This window comes from Macrotis lagotis, chromosome 5, assembly GCF_037893015.1.
Source record: "Macrotis lagotis isolate mMagLag1 chromosome 5, bilby.v1.9.chrom.fasta, whole genome shotgun sequence".
Classification (NCBI taxonomy): Eukaryota; Metazoa; Chordata; class Mammalia; order Peramelemorphia; family Peramelidae; genus Macrotis; species Macrotis lagotis.
The window spans coordinates 236,429,452-236,446,045 of NC_133662.1; the positions used below are offsets into that span (position 1 = coordinate 236,429,452).

Consider the following 16,594-nt stretch of genomic DNA (forward strand, 5'->3'; position numbering starts at 1 on the left):
ATTATACTGCCTAGAAAATCTTCCTTTCTATGAAACAAAGCCAATTTCCAGGACTCTCTAATTTGGTTCTACTAGAGAGCCAACAATAGGAACTCTCATCATTTCAAGGTACCATTGAGTAAGTCAACTATAAAGTGAAAAGAAACAGACTGAAGCACATTTTTTATTATTTTTTCTCATTTTTATTTTTATTTTTTCTCTTTCCTTTATTGCTCATGAGAGTCTATATTTTTGGGGAGGGAGGAGATATTATGTTTACTCTTAAACAAGAATATTGTAGTAATGTATAAAAAGGTAATTTATACAAAAGTGAAAAGGAAATGCAGTCTGAGAATCAGGAGCAAATTCTTTCCTTCTAGCAAGTAAGAAGCAGTAAGAAAAGGTAGACTCCATAATAAATAAGAATATATATTGATATTAAGTCATTTTCCACTCCATGACTGCTTTGGGGTTTTCTTGGTAGAGATACTGGAGTGATTTGCCATTTCCTTCAATTCATTTTACAGAGGAAAAAACTGAGATAACAGACTGAAGTGACTTGTCCAGGTCACACAGCTAATAAATGTCTGATTCAAATTTGAACTCATGATGATGAGTCTGGTTCAAATTTAGTGTTTTATCCAATGGGCCACCTAGCTGCCTCCATAATTATAGATAATGAACCATTATCTCCCTCCTCATGATGGAAAAGGAGATTTATACAACAGAATGTTGAATATCTTGTGGTTCAATTGCTTATTTTTAATTAATTGTTTTTATTTCTAGGTAAGATTTAATTCAAGGTGGAAACTGGTGAGATGACTGATTATAATGCTATAAAGAGGAGGGGGGACCAATAAAATTTTTAATTATAATTTATATGTATATATTTTATATGTATATATATATATATATATTATAAAGAAATGATTTGGGGGCAAAGATGTGACTTATCTGACATTGAAAATGCTCTTAGGGTTCTATGACAGAGTATTTTATTTTATCTCTTTTAAGAAGATAAAATAATTCCAATAAACTCCCCCTAAAAACATGAGGCACAGCAAGATCACTACAGCCCCCACAATGAGAATCCTTATGATATTCTCAGTATTCTCCAAGACCTTGAGAACAAAGCAGGTACTGCTGTTTTCTTAAAATTGTATTTCCCTGATTCTGCATTCGATGAAACTGTACAAAGAATACTTCACCTATATTCCATCCCTTCCCAACTGAGATGCCTGGAAAGCAGTGCACTCATATTGGTTTAGGAAGCAGTCAGATGTTTCCGGAAAAGTAGATGTCCCTTATACCAGGGGAAGAAGGGGGAAAGGGTGGAGGGGGTGACCATTCTGTCCAGTTCTTTTATAATCCTTGATATATCTGCAAATAAGTGAGATCCCCAACAAATATTCATGACTGCCAAGAGAACCTCAAAATGTCTAAAGCTGGCCAGGGTTGGGGAGAGAGCGAAGTAGGATGGAGTCTAGAATAGTGTTCTAAACCTACCTGATCCCAAATTCAGAGATCCCTCCAACAAAGGACTAATTAGCAGGTTTCCCTAGGACTTAGAGTGAAGCAAATCATATCCTTGGATTATAGGATCAGTTTGAGAATTTGAAGAAACCTCAGAGGTCAGAGCTTCCAATCTCTTCATTTTATAGATAAAGGAACTGATATAAACACCCAGAGAGCAAATAGCAAGACTTGGACTTGAACCTAGGCCTTCCTACCTCTAAGTCTATTCACTCTTATCACACTGCCTCTCCTAAAAGAGCCCTGAAAATACTCACTGAAGGTACAGAGAGACAAATTATGTTTGATGGCAGGAAAAGCTTCTTTAAGAACTTCCAAGAAGTGGGATAACTTTGAATTCAGTGGCTGCTGGGGTGCCTTCTATCTTCCAAATTCTCTGATCTTTCTCTCCTCTCCAAGAGTCTCTGCTCTAGGGGACCACCCCCACTGGAACACCACCTCTGCTTTTTTATCTTTGAGACACTTATATGAATTCTCATGAGCAAGTTTTTGTCTGATTCCATCTCACACCTTGAATTCTTACAGAAAAAGGTACTTGAAGTGTCTAATAACTGATAATAGAGTCCTGTAATTATGAGTACTTCTAATCAACAGTATTTTTTAACTCCAAGGAGGCGTTATATAGCAACCTTATGAAAATAGAAGTTTCTTCTTCATGTATAAATCATAAATCAGAATGACATCTGTATTATACTGTGATTGTAGGTGACTCCCATGAGCTTTATTACAAAATGAGCTAACCTCCTCAATCTGTTCTCAGAGACATTTTTTTTCCAGGTGTATTTTCTGACCCACAGGTCAAAGGCCAAGTCATCATTAAGTGGCTAGAGAACATCACATCCCCATTCACATAAGTCTACAGAAGGGACACAGAAACCCTTGGAAATTTTTCCATTAAAATATTGATGATCCCCTTGTCAATTTCCTTTACTTTTTAAATATGCAGAAAATCATTTTCACCAATAGTAGTTTTGGAAGAGGATATAAACTCACCAAAAATTCCCTTTACCAGTGAAATCACAAGCTGTTTTTTTTAAATCCTCAAACAAAAAATGTAACCTATTTGCTCCTGTGATTCTGTGCCTTCAGGCATTACCTACTTCCTCTCACAGGAATTGATATTTTCATTCCTAACTTCTCTCCCTTTCCCTGGTTCTGTGCATTAAGCTACTTCTCAGATGTTTAAGTGACCCCCTCTTCACCCCTTCCTAACACTGAGCAGAAACTCTACTAGCTATGACTTAGAATTCATCATATACCCACTGGTCTTCTAAATCATCCTGATCTCAATATTATCAACCCAGAGAAAACTGTAGAAATAATCATTATCAGTACCTAGAACTTTCCCAGTTCTTCTAGTCTATGGGGGGGGGGTAGTAGTAGAGAACCTCCCTACTGACAGGGGTCATCCAGGTAGCAGGTGACAAAGTTAGGATTCGAACCCAGAACTTTCTGACTCCAAGTTCAATGTTCTATCCACTCAACTGCCTCGCCAGATGCAAAGGAAGTCAGTCTGAGCCACTGAGTTTTCTCACCTGTGAAACAATGAAATAGGACTTCACTACTTCCTTTATCAGAATACTGTTCAGAGGTGAGACCATTGGGCAACTTGGTGGCCGAAGAAGGAAGGCTGTATGAATTCAAATCTGACTTTAGAGACACTTCCTAGCTGTGTGACCCTGGGCAAGTCACTTCACCCTGTTTGCCTCAGTTTCCCCATCTGTGAAAATGAGCTAAAGAAGGAAACAGCAAACCCCTCTGGTATCTTTACCAAGAAAATTCAATGGGGTCACAAAGAGTTAGACACAACTGAAAACCACTTTAAAAATCTTCTATTTCTATAGTGTTTATTATTCTTTTTCCCTCAAAACAACTTTGTCAACATAACTGTGGAATGATTCTTATCCTCTTTTATGGATAAGAAAACTTAATAATTATAAAGTATGATATTATATTGTGAGTGCTTTCAGGACAAGGACTGCTTTTACTTTCTTACCTCCAATGCTTATCATTTGGCCTGGTATATCATTAGTGCTTAATAAATACTGGTTGACTTAGGTATTATTATTATTAATTCATAGCTTATCTATTTATTGCCCTAGTTCGTCCCATTCAGTTTATGACCTAAGGGTATAAAACACAGACTGTCTCTATGAAAATCTAAAATGCATCCAGAGCTCTAAAAACGCAACATTTATGACACATATTCACATTATTTGCTTTTCACCATTAGTTTTGGTGATCAACTTTAAAATCATCAAGTTGTCCTCTCGGTGGCTGAACCTTGGTCCTCCTTCAGCTTTGCTGGATCAAAACAAACAAGAGTCAGCCTAGAGGCCTTGAAATGTGGATCACCTTAGGGCCCCAGGAGGTGAATCCCCTTCTGAAATTACCCTCTCACAATTCCCTTTCTGTGGGTAAATCGTGTCAGACAGAATAGAGAAATTCCCTTCAACTAGCTTCATTTTTCAGAGTTCAAGATGTCCTTTCATCTCCAAAATTAGAATGCCCCCCCAACCTCCACTTCCTGCTGACAAGAAGTGTGAGCCTTTAGTCTTCTAATTGTGAAAGAATTCAGTTCATGAGAATTAAGTTTTGCATAATGAAGTCTAAAAGTAAAATCTATAATCACTGTTGGAAAATTACCAGCACTTAAAATGGGAGGTGGGGGGGGGGGGGACCATAAAAATTGTCTCATTTCCGACGACTGTGACATGGGTCAGATTCCAAGAGAGAATTTAGATATTAAAAATATCAACAGACATAGTGGCTTCAGTTTCCTGACATCATCCCCCCTCCAAGTCTGATCTCCAAGCCAAATTCAAAATTCTGAGGAACTAATCGATCAGTGTTGGCATTACCCATCAGAGATTCTGAGAATTTAACTCAGCCCATAAAAACTCATCATTAACAAGCCCAGGCAGCTCTATTTATAATTCATTTAATTTGAGATCAGTTAGAAGTTACTTCCTTTACCCAGCAGTAATAACAAAGGACGACTCAGTACAAAATGGCCCGATGCTTAATGGGCACTCGTTTTTGTTTTCCTTCAGGATATTGCATCTAAGTGAATTCACACTGGTTTCATTTTTTCCCCCTCAGAGCTATGGGAAAAGACACAGTAACATCTAGAAGATGCGGTATCTTTAGCCCAGCTCTGTGCTTTTTCTCTTGTGAAATGATGTGAAATAGGAGAAAGATTTGATTTAGAGACCAACATCCTACGTGCAAATTCTAATCTTGTTCCTTGCTTCTTGTTTGGTCATGGGTCATTTAACATCTCAGAATTTGTTGGGGAGGCTAGGTGGTGCAGTGGATAGAGCACTGGCCTTGGAGTCAGGAGTACCTGGGTTCAGATCCGACCTCAGACACTTAATAATGACCTAGCTGTGTGGCCTTGGGCAAGCCACTTAACCCCATTGCCTTGCAAAAACTAAAAAAAAGAAAAAAAATTTGTTTCGCCTTTAAAAATATGGAGGCAGGATGGGAGCAGCTAGGTGGCACAGTGGATAGAGCACTGACCCTGGAGTCAGGAGTATCTAAGTTCAACTCTGGCCTCAGACACTTAATAATTACCTAGCTGTGTGACCTTGGGCAAGCCACTTAACCCCATTGCCTTACAAAAACTAAAAAAAAAAAAAATGTGGAGGCAGGGGCAGCTAAAATAGAGTACCAGCCCTGGAGTCAGGAGGACCTGAGTTCAAATCAAACCTCAGACACTTGGTAATTGCTAGCTGTGTGACCTTGGGCAATTCACTTAACCCCATTGCCTTGTTTAAAAAAATGGAGGTGACCTAACAGCATAGGTAAGGAGCTATGCTTGGAGATTGGAAAATCTGCCCCAAATATTTACTGTGTGTGATCCCCCCCACCTCTGACTCAGTCCTTCCCCCCAACCTGCCTCTGACTCAGTTTCCTCCATTGTAAATTGGGAATGTTGAGCTAGCAGGTTCCTTTTAGCTCTACATGTATGATCCCATGATCTTTCACTAGAAAGAATGATACTTTCAGTATCAAGCTCCCAGACTTCTTGAGAGACTTAAACGAAATGATGAGTGCTCTAAGATGCTCTGAATTAGAAAAACATACTCTCATGTAAATGATCACTGTTGATCAGATCAACAAATATTTTTCAAGCATATTATCCCATTTAGATGCCATGGGGGATATAGAAATAAATGAAGTCATCCCTGCCCACCCCCCCAAAAAAAGCTTACATTCTAGTAAGGGGAAAGGAATCATTGTATATAAATAACTACATGATAGAAGATGATGAGGGAAATGGGAATATTACAAAATGATCCTCACAGCAGTCTGGGAGATGAGTGCTCTTATTACTCCCATTTTACAGATGAGAAAACTGAGGCAGACAGAGGTGCCGTGACTACACGATCACATGGCTACTAAGTATCTGAGGCCAGTGTTAAAATCAGGTCTTTCTAACTCCACTCCACTCACTGTGCCACTTGGGTGCCTCACCGCCTAACTGTATTAAAGAGAGGGACCTCTGGTTCTCAATGATGCTTTAGCAGGGATTCTTAACCTGGGGTCTGTGGATCTGTTATTTTAATGTTTTGCTAGCTTTCTTTCATTATGATAGGTTCCTTTTGTAGTTCTTTATATTTTATTTCATGTCTTTTCAAACAAGATTCTGTGAAGATGATGCACAGGCTTCACTACACTGCTGTCTAAGGGGTCCCTAACACACACAAAAAGCAAATCCTGGCTTAGAGGAAGAAACAGTAGCTTTCAATGATGTCAGACAAGGAAGGCTTTTGAGGAACTCCTTAAAGGGCGTGTAGAATTTTAATAGGCAGTGTTGGGTGTAGAGGTTGGTGCCCATTCTATCCATATGGAACAATTTGCATGCAAGTTCAGAGGCAAGATAGTAGAAGACACTTTTCATAACTAAACCATAGACCATGTGACTTTGAGCACATAATTTACCCTGTATCTCCATTCATGAAAATAACTGTAAAACAGGACCCTTCGATTTGCTGGTCTCTCTAAAATTACTGAGGCCCTGCAGAGAAAGTGTCCCAAAGTTGTTGAAGAATATATTGGAGTAAAGGTACTTAGTCCTTTTTGTTTCAGGGACCCCTTGGCAGACTGGGGAAGCCCATGAACCATTTCACAGAATAATATATTTAAATGCATAAAATAAAATACGGAGGATTATTAAAAAACAATTATATTCCAATAAGTATATAATTTTTTCTTTCCAATCCAAGTTCACAGACCCCCCTAAGAATATCTGTATTAGAAGCATCTGGTACAACCATGCCAGACATAATCCCAAGAAGGCTTGAGTTCAAATTCTCCCTCAAATACTTACTAACTCTATGACCCCAATCAGGTCACTTGAATTCTCTCACCCTCAGTTTTCCCATATGTAAAATGAGAATAATATCAGCACCTATTTCCTCATGTAAGGACCATATAAATGTGAGCCTTATTTCATCCTCTAGCTAGAAACAAGTGAATGTTACAAAAGTCTGTTTCATCATTTGCCATTATATATACTGAACTGGAAGCTGCTTTTCATATTTTGAAGTAGAAATAAAATCTGAATTAGTTAGCAATTGATTAGAAATAGATATAGATATATACTTAAGATTGTACTGAGACTTTTGGGACATTACTACTTTGACACACAAGAACCAACAGTCCCGAGAACCTGCATTTCTACCTCACTTGGTGCTCTTCCAGGCTCCATGGCCACTTTATTCAGCTGCTCAAGGGTTAGGTCTTTATAGTAGGAATGAGGAGGTTTCATTTTATCTGAGCAACAAAAGTTTTGGATTTAAAATTCCTAGTCTCTATTTATAAATCTATGCACAGATTAAATGAAAAGACACCTGTTGTCTCCTGTTGACTGCGGCAATAGCAGCTGGGGTTTCAGAGAGTTAACTAGGGCTTGAATTTCTTCCTTTTTTTTTCCTGGGCTCTCTCAGCTCCATTTCTTTCTGGGCTTCTCCAGCTGGTTCAATAACACCAAAAATATGTGCACACATCATAGTGGGGGGAGAAGTTTGGTAGGAGGGAAGAAGGAAAGGAGAAATGAGGAGGGATTTGTTCAGACTTAGAAATACACACACATCATCTATTGAAAAACGAGAGATTAATATTGGCTCTGGAATTTGTCAGTGGGGCTATGGCAAGAACTTCCCTCCTCCCCCTCAGCTGTTTCTTTCTTTTCACTCATCTGTTATAATGAAGTGACTTCATTTCAATCCCCTTCGCCATCATTACTCATGAGATCATACCATTTAAGGAGACTTGTAACTTCCCATAAAGTAATGGACCTCCTACATGAGACCTGGAGCCCATGCTGTTTCCTAGCCTGACTGATCTTAATTTTACCTGGTCCCTGAGAGGTGAATCATGGGCTCCAAGTCTAGGGCTGGAAAGAAACTTTGAGACCATTGATTCTACTCCCCCTTATTTTGCAGAGAAGAACCTATATAGTTTATGTGACTTGAAGTCTCATAGATAGTAAGAGATAGAGAAACTAGGCAGAATAGTGGGTTGACCTTGTTTTCGAAAATATTTTGATAACTATAATATAACTGGTTGCCTTTGCATCACCCATGTATATGATTTTCTGCATTAAAAGTATATGTTTCTGGGCAGCTAGGTGGCGCAGTAGATAGAGCACTAGCCCTGGAGTCAGGAGGATCTGAGTTCAAATATGACCTTAGATTCTTAATAATGACCTAGCTGTGTGGCCTTGGGCAAGCCACTTAACCCCATTGCCTTGCAAAAAAAAAAAAACAACTAAAAAAAAGTATATGTTTCTCTAGATTCCTGATGAGGTCCATAACAAAAACAAAATAAAAAGGTTAAGAATCTTACATATATAATCTATTTTCTTAGCTTATGCTTTGATGGCAAAGACTGTCTAAGTTTTGTTTTCATAATCCCAGCAGCCTGATACACGTAGTCACTAAATACATGTTTGTTGTTCCAAAACTATGTTTTCACAAGAATAATTCACCCCTGGCAGCTATCTACCTGGATAGAACAGGCTCTAGAGTCAGAAGGATCTGACTCAATTTCAAATCTGGCCTCAGACACTTAATAATTACCTATGTGACCTTGGGCAAGTCACTTCACCCCTCTGCCAAGCAAAAACAAAACAAAACAAAAAGAATAATTCACTTCAGTAGGAAGACTCATTCTCCCATACAGACTTCTGTAAACCATAGCCTTGTAGATTTGCATAAGAAAGATTACAGATCTAGCATATGGTCACACAGTAATATATATCAAAGCCCAGAGCTTCTTGCCTGATTCTCAATAAAGGTTTTTTGTTCAATCTTATCTTTTTTTTAGATTCCATTAGAGATTCTGTTCTTTCAAGAAGTTTGGAAGTCCTTGCACTGTTCTCAGATGGTAATATATCTCTGGGTTCCAAACATAAAAGTCTTCCTGTTTAATGATCTTTTGATTAATATAGATTTAAAGAAGCTAATAACTTCCATGCCACACTGAAATACCCCCAAAGAGGAGGTATCTGTTCAAAGTCAGACATGTAAGGCCTTATGGAAACTGACCCAAGACTTAGAGGGGTCACTCACAATTATTACAGGTTTATTTTAAGATCTAATTATAAAATCCACGTGCTGTTGTTGTTCAGTCATTTTCAGTCATGTCCATTTTTTATGACTCTATTTAGGGTTTTCTTAGCAAAGATATCTAGTTTGTCAATTCCTTCTTCAGTGCATTTGACAGATGAGGAAACTTAGGCAAACAGGTTAATTGACATGCCAAGGGTCACACAGTAATAAGTATCTAAGGTCATATTTGAACTCAGGGATAAGAGTCTACCTGGCCCCCTGTTCAATATTCTATACACTTCGTTACCTATCTGCCCCATAAAATTCATGCCTTTCTATATTTGTTTCTATATACCTCTAATCCTTTCCTGCTACAGCCTCTAAGGAATACTCCCTGCTCCCCCCCCTCCTCTCACTCAGTAAATTCTTTACTTATACTGGTCCCTGCACTAAGAAAAAATATGAGGAAGGCAGGATTGGTCATGATCTAAATCCGGGGTTCTTAGTACTTGGGCCTCTGCCACATTCCTACTCTAATGCCTTATCATGGCAAGCATGTGACCCCGAATTCTCAAAAGCTACACATGAGGAACTGTAAACTCTTGTAGGATCTTCTAAGCTAAAAATGGTTCAAGTACACAGTCACAGAGCTTCACTGGATGTCTGTGGTCTGAGAAGCCAAGCTCAGCTAAGATCACTGAGGCTCACAGCCATAAACTTGGCCACCAGCTGATAGTCTATTTTAGTCACAACTAAATGAGATCCTGTCTGCTAAAACTTGGAGGATTCAATTCTGCCGTTGATGGGGACACCCACCCAAAAGAAACCATGGACTTGAAATTTAAATGTATGAGAGAAGAAAATAAATTGCTATAAGCAATCCAAAAGAGGGAGAAATGGCTTCATGAGGGGATTTTTCCATATGTAAGATGGAAGTATTTGGGATCATTTTTAGAGCCCAGGAATAATTTCATCAGGTATTATTTGCATATCCGGCCATCTCTTTGCTCAGTTGCAAATCACCATGAATCTTGCCTTCCCTATCTTTTTCTTATCATAGGGGAGGCGGTAAGCAAAAACATAAAGATGGGAGGAAATTGGGAAGCCATAAATATTCCATTTTGGCTAGAGCATAAAATAGAAGAAGAGGAGGAGGAGGAGGAGTAGAGCCAAATTTTGGAGGATCTTTAATACCAGGCTGTAAAATTCAATACATGTGCCAGGTTGCAGGCTATTTTGATTAGACTTTATTTGTAAGTAGTGGGGAATCTCTGAAAGGTCTTTAGCAAAGAGAAGGTATATATCAGGGCCATATATTAAGAGGGTCCTCCTGGTGAAACAATGAAGGATGCATTAGAGGAGGGAAAAACTAAAAGGTCCATCAAATCCATCAAGAGGAAATGAATGTGTTTAACTAAGGGTAGTAGTGATGGGAGGATTCAGTGGAGATAGAATTAACAGAACTAGGCAACTGGTTAGATGAATACAATGAAGGAGGAGGATATCGGAAGAGGACTCTAAAATTTTAGATCTGGATAATTGGGAAATTGGAAGAACCATTCATAGATGGGGCAGCTAGATGGTGCCGTGGATAGGGTGCCAGACCTGAAGTCAGGAAGCTTCATTTTACTGAGTTGAAATCTGGTCTCAGACATTGACTGATTGTGTGATCCTGGGAAAGTTACTTCATCCTCTTTGCCTCAATTTCCTCATCTCTCAAATGAACTAGAGAAGGAAATGATAAACCACTCCAGTCTTTGCCAAGAAAACCCTAAATATGATCATGGAGAGTCAGACACAACTGAACATAATTTATAGTTTGCCCCAGTGATAAAAGTTAGGAGAAAGGAAAGATTTTAGGGTCAGAGAGAAGAGCTGATGAATTCAATCTGGATATAGTGAGCTTAAGGTACCGGTAGGAGATTCGGGGGAACAGTGTCTGGCAGACACTTAGAAATGTGGGGTTTGGAGCTCAGGAAAGACTGCAGCTATTATTATTAGTTTTAGGAGGTGGAGTTGGAGCTAAAGGAATAGTACTGAGAGAAAGAAAAAAAAAGGACCAAGAACATTTAAGGTAATAGAAAGGAAAAGAGACAAAAAATTGGTTAGCAAAGTAGTTAGTCATCATAGTAAAGTAATGATAATTCTGATATTTATACAGCACTTTAAGGTTTACATAGTGTTTGCATAGATTATCTTATCTAAAGGAGAGGGATTGGTGGATCATGTCACATCTTTGGCCATGGACACATTATCCACAGATCTAGAACTAAAAAGAGACTTGGAAGCCATTAAGTCTGACACCATCCTTCCAAAGATGATGAATCTGGGAATCAATGAATTTAAGTAATTTGCCAAGAATCACACCACTACTAAGAGTCTATAGTGGGATTTGACCTCAAGATTTCCTGACTCCAAATCCAGTGTTCTCTCCATTATACTACACTGGAGAATGAGGATGAAAGGGGGGGGGGGTCAGTGAATTTAGGAATTAGGAGATCTTGGTTGACATGAAAGTCAGTGGCTAAATATAGATGGGCTCATGGAAAAACTGTATGGAGCATTTCATTCAATAATCATCATATCCTGGAACTCTTTCATCTCGGCTTGCCACTAGTCATGCATCCTTCTTGGTTTGATCCAAATCTCTCGCTACAGGTTTCTATGAGCATCCCTGTCAAGAGCATGCAAGATTTCAATAATGCATTAACTTTCTTTTCCACAAATAACCTCTTCATTCCTCTTAGCATCATCCATTAGTACCAACAGTTCTTATTGGCTCTCTGATGCATGACCTCTTTGAAAGATGCCCATTCCTAGCCAATGTGGCTACTTGGGTGGGGGCTGCTGCTAGGTGGGGGCTCCAGTTCCTTCAACACCCCCTCCTCTCATGGTCTGATGCTTTCAGTCATTTTAGAACTTGCTCTGGTTGCAATACTTTGGCCAGATTATTAGTAGTTACTTAGGCACATGCTTAGGTACGTTATCCCCTCTAGTCTGGTTGCCATAATTGATGGAAGGTCACTTAAGAGCTTGGGTACATCCACAATGCTTTTTTTTTAACCTATTACTATGCAAAAGAAGGTGACAAAGATCACAGCCTGGTTAACCTGAGTACCTGGAAATGTCTGCTGGCATTTGATTGATTGGACAGGACTGGACTAATTAGAAGGAAAATTGAGGTTCTCGTTGCTTTTGTCTCTTGGGGTAAATTTTAAGAAACCAGAAAAGGCCACTTCTTTCTCTGGGTCCCACCCTAGCCTTTCTAGTTTTCCAGTGCCAAAGGTCCCTCCCAAGGAAATACCACATACCCCACTGTCACCCAACCCCAAAAGCCACAAGATCCCAATGGCCCCACCTACCACCCATTCCTAAAGCACCTCCTACCTCCACCCCATCAGTCCCTGAGTTCTACATTTGGTATAACTTGAAATAAAATATCCCACTACCCTCACCTTTCAGGGTCGAGATGCCTAAATTAGGGGATTCCTGGGACCCTTCCACAAAGGCCTTAGGTTTTAAGGTAAAGGTGATTCTTCCTCCTATCATGTTCCTATCTTTGCTAGATTATTTGTTTTGACACCTTTTTCCTCACATTCAGCCTGACTCCATCTGCCTTTCTCTGCTGACCCCCTCCCTCTTCCTCCCACCCATTTGTCCTTGTTGCTCTCCAGGAGTCCCCCTGAGGAGGCTGGGATTAGAAAGAGTGGGATGTGGGACAAGGCCAAGTTTTCTCTGCTCACAGCTTCTCTTTCTGGTGTGTCCCTGTAAGAAATCTGAACTGCTGACAGCAATTCAGAGGAGGGGAGCTGTTGATTAGGAGTCAGACTGTGCTTTTGAATTAGGGGTTTTGATGCTGGCGCTGCAGGAATCACTGTGTTCAAACAAATTAATGCTAAATGTTTGCTGTGCGGATTTGTCCATCCTACCTTATATAACGCTCACTTGGGAAAGCTGAATCACAGGCCACATCTGCTCCTCCCAGCCACCCACCCAGACACACGTGGACCAAGGCTCCAGGGAATGCTTTATTTTATTTTTTTTTTTTTTTAGGATTTTTGCAAGGCAGTGGAGTTAAGTGGTTTGCCCAAGGCCACACAGCTAGGTCATTATTAAGTGTCTGAGGTTGGATTTGAACTCAGGTACTCCTGACTCCAGGGCCAGTGCTCTATCTATCCACTGCACCACCTAGCCGCCCCTCCAGGGAATACTTTAGCTGGCTCCAGAATACAGCGGCCAAAGGTGTATCCCCACAAGCCAGAAGGGAGCAAGAGAAGCAGCCATGCTGTCTCCCTTCAGGGGGGTCTGTGCCCTCTGAGGTATGCCAAGTAGGGGAGTTCAGCTCCCACTGCCCCTCAATGGGGTTACATAGAGAAAGTGCAGAAGATTTTGGACTGTCTCTTCTTTTTGAATGTGACCCTACCAGGAGCTTCTCCTGAAGAGAGTAAAAAAAGTGGAAAAAGATTCAGAGTAAGGGGATGCGTGCTGGTAGCTGGAACCTGAGCGGTCACCTGAGTGACCCAGAATCAAGAGTTAGAGATAAATAATAATTCAACAGCTCTCGTTCTCTCTCTCTCTCGTTCTCTCTCTCTCTCTTATTCCCACCTGCCTCTCTTTATTAACCTTTCTAGATCCTTCCTCTGCCAAAATCCCAGGTCTCTCCTGATGTCAACGAGTACATCAATAGACATTTATTAACCACCTATGGTAGGTCAGGCAAAAAACCCAAAAGCAGGGTCCTTGCCCTCAAGGAGCTCACCTTCTAGTATGGGGCAAGATATAGTCAATGTAAATGGGATGTGGTTGTATTAGTTATATTGCATAGCTATAACATAGCTATACTAACTCATTTATACAAAATGGGAATTTGACTTCCTTTGTTTCTCACAACTAGGGAACAGTCCAATGAATAGAACACCAGGCCTGGAGGCAGGAAGAGCGTCCGATATTTTCTCACTTTATAAATGGCATCCTATGAGATAATATTTGTAAAGTACTTAGGACAGTGCTTAGGCACTGGGCCCAAATCCTCAGAATGCAAAAGGCGGCCTTTGGAAGCCTCTCTCTCTCTCTCTCTCTCTCTCTCTCTCTCTCTCTCTCTCTCTCTCTCTCTCTCTCTCTCTCTCTCTCTCTCTCTCTCTCTCTCTCTCTCTCTCTCGATAGGCTTTTTCACAAATCCATTTGGAAAGAGAAAAGGTTATCCCTGTGCCAGAGGATCTGGGAGGGATGAAGAGGAGGGTGCCCACCCCCAGACGCAGCACCCATGGCCCACGCTGCTTTATAAACTCAGCTAGATGGTTGGGAGTGGGGAAGGATGCCAAGGACCCAAGCCCGTGGCAGCCTTGCCACTGGAGGCAGGTTTAATGACAAGTGACTGATTCTGTGGAGAAACCAGGACTGGGGCTGTGTGGAACTGGCATCCCGGGCTGCGCACAACAGAAGGTTGGGGGGGGGGGGGAGAAAGAAGAGCATCCATGGAAATTCTACGGAACTCGAAACTTCCCCCCTCTTTACTGTAGAAAGGGTTCTCTTGAACCAGAGAAGAAAAACAGATCCAGATGGTCACTGAAAGACCTTTCTTGGTGGGCATGCATGCACACACATACAAACACACACAGAGACATGTAATACAACCACATGTCACATGAAGACACACACCCCACATAGAACATGCAGGGGCACCCACAAATGTGTGTTGCGCCTCACACCGATGCATGCATTTGCACATATGTATCACACAAGTATATTCCTACATACACCGACATGTGCATGCACATGGATCACACATAACAGAAAGCACATGCACCATATGCATGCATGTGTTCATGCAATTACCCATATCTCAATGAAAGCTATTCAGGTAATTCAGTTATCCAGATCTTGCCAAATATCCAATTGCATCTTTTCCCATTTCCTTCTCTACTGTTGTCTTATAGAGTCAGCCTTGGCCTGTAAGTTTTTGTTCCCTTAATCTTTAAGATTTTAGAGTGGTGGCTGGAAGGGTTTAAGTTAAAAAAAAATGGCCTGTAATGTGGAGGGGCCTAAATGTTGTGATCTTGAGAGAAAGGGAGGTTGGGAAAAGGGGATGCTTTGCCTAGATTGGTGAATTAGCTAAATTAGGTAAAGAGAGACCTGGAAAGGACCAAATGGAGAAAACAAGTGAGTGGAGCCTGTTCTTTCTTTCTCTCTGTCTCTCTTCTCTCTCTCTCTCTCTCTCTCTCTCTCTCTCTCTCTCTCTCTCTCTCTGTCTGTCTCTCTCTCTCTCTCTCTCTCTCTCTGTCTGTCTGTCTCTCTCTCTCTCTCTGTCTGTCTGTCTGTCTCTCTCCCTCCCTCCCTCCCTCCTTCTCTGTTTCTCCTCTCTCTCTTCCCCTTTGTTCCCTCTGTCTCTGTGTTTCTCTGTTTCTCCCCTTCTCTCCCTCCATCTGTCTCTCTCTGCTTCTTCCCTTCCCTACTCCCCTCCCTCCCTCTCTCCTCCTTCCTTTTTTCTGTCTCTCTCCCTCTCTCAACCTCCTCACCGCTGGCATCTTCCTTCTGGGACTACATCCCATTTACACTGAATATATCTTACCTGTTGTCTCACACACACACACACATACACACACACACACACACACACACACACACACACACACACACACACACACACCCCAGAAGGTGACTTCTTGAGGGAAAGGACCCTGGTTTTGTTTTGGGTTTTTTCCTGACCTACCATAGGTGGTTAACAAATGTCTATTGATGAATTGTTTGACATCAGGAGAGACCTGGGATTTTGACAGAGGAAGGATCTAGAGAGGTTAAGAAAGAGAGGCAGGTGGGAATAAAAGAAAAAACAAAGGGAAGATAAAATTAGGCCTCTTTGCCTAATTGAAAAGCAGTGGGCCCCTCTTTCCAACTCCTCAGCTAAGGCTTTTTATAACTGCTGTCACTTGAGCAAAGCTAAGGCAGAGCTGGGGGGGGGGGGTACCGGGGCCATTCCTGCAAGCAGTCCCCTGCCTGGGATTGTCTCTCATCCTCACATTTTGGTGGCTAGAAAGCAGCTTAGCACCTTTAGGCTCAGTTGGGGAAGCCAGAAGGGCCAAGAAGGCTCTTGCCAGGCTCTACGTAACCCACTGAGCAGGTGCCCATGTCCTTCCCTGCCAGCCCAAATGAAAAGATCTATTCTTTTCAGAACTGGGAACATTGGAATGTTCTCCCTTCTGAGGGAGACTGAAAATGCTCCATTTTTTGACATGAAGAAGCTTAGCCTATACACATTTTTAAAGCTTTCAGGTATTTGCCTTTTTCCCCCCTCAATATTTATTTTTATTAAAAGAAACATTGAGTGATGGTGCCCTGAACCCAGAGGGAAAAATGGATTAGCTCTTGAGATCTTCTGAGCAGTGAAAAGGAATTTCAGATAAAGTGAGAAATCGGAAGGAGCAGGATAATCACCAAATGAAGAATAAGAGCAGTTACTCACACAGATGGATGCCACATTGCAACGTGCTTGGAAAAAATCATTGAGGCCAAAAATACACAGAAAT

General features: G+C 40.9%; 1 protein-coding gene across 2 annotated transcripts in view; it reads left to right on the top strand.

The window, feature by feature from the left end:
- Nucleotides 1-16,594, top strand: part of MYO1D (myosin ID) — a 410,616-nt gene that overhangs the window by 347,654 nt on the left and 46,368 nt on the right. The window lies entirely within an intron of this gene.